This window comes from Macadamia integrifolia, chromosome 13, assembly GCF_013358625.1.
Source record: "Macadamia integrifolia cultivar HAES 741 chromosome 13, SCU_Mint_v3, whole genome shotgun sequence".
NCBI classification, from domain to species: domain Eukaryota; kingdom Viridiplantae; phylum Streptophyta; class Magnoliopsida; order Proteales; family Proteaceae; genus Macadamia; species Macadamia integrifolia.
Genome location: NC_056569.1, coordinates 19,402,134 through 19,408,301, shown reverse-complemented (window position 1 = coordinate 19,408,301; position 6,168 = coordinate 19,402,134). Strand labels below are relative to the sequence as shown.

The 6,168-nt window shown below is 34.9% G+C and overlaps 1 long non-coding RNA gene across 1 annotated transcript; it reads right to left on the bottom strand.

Annotated features, from left to right (window-relative positions):
• Positions 1-1,049: 1,049 nt before the first annotated feature.
• LOC122060197 lies at positions 1,050-1,961 on the bottom strand. The gene is made up of 2 exons (XR_006134276.1): positions 1,527-1,961; positions 1,050-1,392 (listed from the first exon to the last, which is right to left on the bottom strand). It is a non-coding gene; the product is annotated as an uncharacterized LOC122060197 (long non-coding RNA).
• Between the last annotated feature and the right edge of the window lie 4,207 nt (positions 1,962-6,168).

Genomic DNA, 6,168 nt, shown 5'->3' with positions numbered 1-6,168 from the left:
TCAAATTCTAAACACACATCCAAGATGACAAAACCACTCCATGATTGTTTGTCACTTTGGCAGTTACAACATAACTTGTAACCTCTCTTTTATGACCATCAATAGATAATCATTATTCTTGCTACTTTGAGGATTAAATTGTCATTTCACTTTTAATGAATTGAATGAAAATTTGAATTTTATGGGTATTGAAGTAAATCTACTGACATGAAAATAGTAGAGGGAGTGTCAGTTACTCACTTTTCCTCTCTGATTACTCACTTTCGTCTCTAGCACCTGCTGCCTCTTCCCGCCCCATCTACCTACAACTGATAAATTTTATTCTTAGGAAATTAAACCTGCAACTGATCAATTGTCCCGCCCCATTTACCTGCAATTGATCTTAATTTAATTAAAGTCCTATGTTGTAGAACATGATCGGGTATGTTCCGCTCATTTAATAGGAAATCAAACCCAACGATTCTGTGATGGATGTCCAAGCCCTTATCGTGTTGCTGTGTTTTCGCAATAGGTTGAACTCTCGCAATATGAAATCAAACCCAACAATTCTCTTGTGCAGCTATTGCTTTTTTCGATCTCCTTCACGAAACGCTCGATCTCCTTCAAAGAAAGTTCAATATCTGGTTTTCTGCTCCGGCGAGTTAAGCATATTGTTGTTTTTTTGTGAAAGGGTTAAAAGCAGGAAATCGAATAAAGAAGTTTGCGATTGGGATGGGATCTTGGGGTTGAATTTCCTATTATGCCCTTGAACTAAAAGGGTTGAATTTGGGAAAAAGAAATCAATTAATAGGGGTCAATTAATATTGTGAAACTACGTCAATTACCCTCAATTAAAATTGATCTGAACTATGTACTAGGTTATCTAATGTCTGGTTACAAATTTTGTTCGTAACCTGCTCGGTTACAAACAGATTAACCCATATATAAATACATACATATATTTTATATTATATATTATATATTATATATATATATATATATATATATATAGAGAGAGAGAGAGAGAGAGAGAGAGAGAGAGAGAGAGAGAGAGAGAGAGAGAAGTATCATTTAGACAATCCCAATAGATTAATTTTAAGATTGCAGAAAATAAAACAGTAACAAATATTTGGACTAAATAGAAGAAAAGGTACTAACAATTGACTTAAAGCTGCTCAAGCATGTTTTCCATTACATTATTTTCCTGGAAAGTGATTAAAGCTTCTCTCTCTCTCTCTCTCTCTCATCTCTTCTCCCCTTCTTCCTTTTCCACCCCGGAGCCTTTCCATGATTATTACTATGTTATCGCAAGAAGAAGAATCACACAGGGGATTCTCTTCCCTTCTATTACGTAGAAGATCAGCAACCAGCCCTCCTTTCTATTTGTTCTCACCATCCTAACAAATCTCATCCCTGCAAGAAAAAAAAAAGTGAAACAGGAAAATGTTCATAAATTGTGTTGATATGTTCTAATATTTAAATAGTTAGTCCTATCTACACTAAAGTAAGAATCTTAAGGCTTTATTAAGTATCTATAAGAAGCTTACCATTTTGTCTCCAAGCCTTTCTTATTAGTGGTGAAGAGGAGGTGGCGCGTGGACTGGCAGCGGAGGTGAGGGTGGCTTGTATGGTGCCTTAGGTGATGCTGGTGGATGTGGTTGTAGTGGTTTGTAGAGGTCAGAAAGAGGGGGATGATGATGATGATGATGATGATGATGATGAGGGGGTGGTGGAGGGTTGTAGAAGTAGTTTGCAGTGGTCTTCAGTGGCAAGCTAAGAGATACCATTACCACTAGAAGAGTGGTAATAATGAGGGAGGCCATTGAGCAGCCCTTGCCTCCTGGTCTTCTCATCTTCACCAGCTTAGTACGTGGTGCTTTGGATATGCTTTCACGGCGTCCCTTCCTGCTAACTCCTTTATATAGGTAGCTTAGCAATTTTACCTCCCAAGTCACTAAAACACCAACTCAGCTTAGTAAAAAAGAAGCACTTAAAATGAAGAATTGACAGATCTTCCTGAGCCTCATTCTTAAATGGTTATCCAAATTTGGCTAGGTCGTTCTGAATGGTGACCTCACTTTGTGATGCAATAATTCATGGCCTAATTTAGTATCGTATGAAAATGTATTGTATCTTGAACATTTGTTTCCTTGATACCTAACTTTCTTCTAGGTCTTCAACGCTTCAGCCCTCTCTCTCTCTCTCTCTCTCTCTCTCTCTCTCTCTCTAAGTAATAGACTTTGGGCCCGTTGATTTTGTTTCCCCTGTTTGTATGTCTAGAAACAGTAGAAACGATATCATTTCTGTGCTAAGAAATGATTTTTAGAATTGTAAAAAAGTGTTTAAATTTTCTATTTCTCAAAACGTTTTCAACAGTGTAGTCGAAATCAAGACATCAGTGAAGGCACAACATTGTAGGTATACAACTTACGAGCGAAGGCATGATGTTGGAATTGCAGATATGCTTCATAGCGATGAGTTTCAGAAGGATAAAAGCAATTTGAAATTATAAGCTTCACACAATCGGGTTGGAAACACAACATCTGAATAGTGAGAAATTTCAACAATGGATTGGGGTTTGGGTAGATCGAGTGAAGTATCAGGTTTTTCACAATTTTTGTCCCTCCCAATTGTTTCTAGAAATAGAAAAATAAGTCTAACTTGTTTCTCCATTCTTGTTTCCAGACATAGAAATAGACATAAATTTTTATTTCTGTTTCCCAAAACAAGTGAAACGAAATAGAAAAATTAAACGGGTTTTAGGGTGTTTTTTCATTTTTGAGCAGAGAAAAATGGAAAAACCGTTTCTAAAAACAAAATCAAACGTGCCCTTTTTTTCTGCATTTGTTTTTTCAATCAAAGCTTAAGTTTAAGTCATTCAATATTAACTTTACATCCTTTTTAATAGAAACTTAAAAGGTAAAGAAGCCTTATTGGATTAAAAAAATTAGAAAACCTAAGAAAACCATTTAAATTTAAACCACATATAAATAGGTTTGGTTTCAATATTTGAAAACGTTTATCAAACTTTGATTTTGGTTTAACCTAAAAAATCTAGCATCAAACCAAACCATTTCTATTTACCAGAACAAATCATTTAACACTTTTTGGTTAGATGAGACTGAAATTTTCTGAACATAAAGGGCCTAAGAGGAAAAACATCCTTTGCAGTGTAGATCATATGCGGTGAAGTGCAGTGAAATAGCTACTGTTGACATGTGACCGATTATATATCTATGGCTGAGATTCGCCCCCTCTATCCAGATCCATGTAAGCTAGATATATCTGTAAATCCACCCGGTTCCTTAAAGCCTAGGGTTATTTCAATCCCACTTAACTCGTGCAAGGCCCCTAATAACTTCGATCCTGTAATCTTTACTGATTCCTCATCGATTATAACGAAACCTCCTCAAGAATCAAATAGGAAACTCGAAACCCACCAAATCCTTATGCAATTGAATGAAATTTCAAATGAAGCTCAGGAGTCCAAGTAAATCTTCACCAACCCAGAAGCGGTAAAAGCAAACGAAAAAGGAAAAGTTATCTGGGCAAGGGAAACCAGAGATTCTGAGTGAAGCAGCAATGGGGCTTTATAGAAGAATCCTTGAGATAGGAAGAGAGAATCAGAAATCTTTGGGATTAAGACATGTCTCTTTCTCAGTGATAAGAACAGAGAAAGGGGGAATGCAGAGAATTAAGAAGAATGAAAATCAATGGTTTAAGCCATTAAAAACAGAGGGTTTGTAAGTTGTGTGGGACCCGCAAGGATGCTAGAATCTTCATCATCACTGCCTCACATGCACAGAAGAAGGAGCTGGACCTTGGACCTTGCACTTGTGATTGACTCGTTTAAGTAATCGATCCTCGTATACTAAGCACGGTCTCATTATAAACGATGGATTAGATATCGGTTTTTAATGGGACTACTAATAATCAGATTAAAGAGGTCTTACTCGGACCTTAAATGGTGTGATGACACATTTATTACTAAATGGGTTCTAGACAAATTATAATTATGTTTTAAATGAACATTAAACTTGTTAGATTCAATAAACGGAGTTCTAAACGAACTCTAATCAGATTATAAACGGACCTTAAACCTGTCAGACCTAGTTAGGTGAAGACTCTAGTTGCTACCAAAAATAGATAAATAAATAAATAAAGATTCCCTGTCAATTTTCTATTTAACGCATCCCCATTGCAGCCACACAATATTTGGAAGATTTGTCATTTTCATGCTCAAGTTGCACATCCAAATCATCCATGTTCATTTTTGCGATATCTACCAATCATATACACTCTCTAGCTTCACCAATGATGAATGGACTTGTAATTGGATTTCTAGAATTAAGGATTTAAATCATGGTATTTGGTACCCTATATTAAGTTACTATCGACATTATACCAATACAGATCGACCATTTGATCAGGCCGATTCAATATCAAAAAGCCATTTTTTTATCTAAAAAAAAAAATTTTTTTTTTTCATCTAAAAAAGACAAATTTTTTTTTTCTCTTTCATAGTATTACGCCTAGCTGAAATAGTTAATGTGGGGTTAAACCAAGATTTAAATTCCTGGCTGGAATGGTGAACGTTAAAGGTGCCAATCGGTATGGTTCAAGAAACAATATGTATGAATTAAAACCAAACTGAATATCAAATAATTTTCATAACCTCAAAATCAAAATAACATGTTCAAACAAATAGAGTTGCGAAGGGAATTACAACCACATGAAGATACAATCTTAACCTACAATATCATAAAATCCGAATCTTTTTTTTTTTTTCCTATTCCAAATTGACACTTTAATTGTACAAAATCAAAAATATCTTTCCCTCCCATGGGTGAAGATATTTTTTTAGGTTGTTTTAAGAGAACTGAATCCTTAATTCTACATCTACCGCCATTTTCATTTCCACTCAACCAGAGATTCTGAGTGAAGCAGCAATGGGGCTTTATAGAAGAATCCCTGAGATAGGAAGAGAGAATCAGAAATCTTTGGGATTAAGACATGTCTCTTTCTCAGTGATAAGAACAGAGAAAGGGGGAATGCAGAGACTTAAGAAGAAGAATGAAAATCAATGGTTTAAGCCATTAAAAACAGAGGGTTTGTAAGTTGTGTGGGACCCGCAAGGATGCTAGAATCTTCATCATCACTGCCTCACATGCACAGAAGAAGGAGCTGGACCTTGGACCTTGCACTTGTGATTGACTCGTTTAAGTAATCGATCCTCGTATACTAAGCACGGTCTCATTATAAACGATGGATTAGATATCGATTTTTAATGGGACTACTAATAATCAGATTAAAGAGGTCTTACTCGGACCTTAAATGGTGTAATGACACATTTATTACTTAAATGGGTTCTAGACAAATTATAATTATGTTTTAAATGAACATTAAACTTGTTAGATTCAATAAATGGAGTTCTAAACGAACTCTAATCAGATTATAAACGGACCTTAAACCTGTCAGACCTAGTTAGGTGAAGACTCTAGTTGCTACCAAAAATAAATAAATAAATAAATAAAGATTCTCTGTCAATTTTTCTATTTAACGCATCCCCATTGCAGCCACACAATATATGGAAGATTTGTCATTTTCATGCTCAAGTTGCACATCCAAATCATCCATGTTCATTTTTGCGATATCTACCGGTCATATACACTCTCTAGCTTCACCAATGATGAATGGACTTGTAATTGGATTTCTAGAATTAAGGATTTAAATCATGGTATTGGGTACCCTATATTAAGTTATTATCGACATTATACCAATACAGATCGACCATTTGATCAGGCCGATTCAATATCAAAAAGCCATTTTTTTATCTAAAAAAAACAAATTTTTTTTTTCATCTAAAAAGGACAATTTTTTTTTTTTTTCTCTTTCATAGTATTACGCCTAGCTGAAATAGTTAATGTGGGGTTAAACCAAGATTTAAATTCCTGGCTGGAATGGTGAACGATAAAGGTGCCAATCGGTATGGTTCAAGAAACAATATGTATGAATTAAAACCAAACTGAATATCAAATAATTTTCATAACCTCAAAATCAAAATAACATGTTCAAACAAATAGAGTTGCGAAGGGAATTACAACCACATGAAGATACAATCTTAACCTACAATATCATAAAATCCGAATCTTTTTTTTTTTTTTCCTATTCCAAATTGACACTTTAATT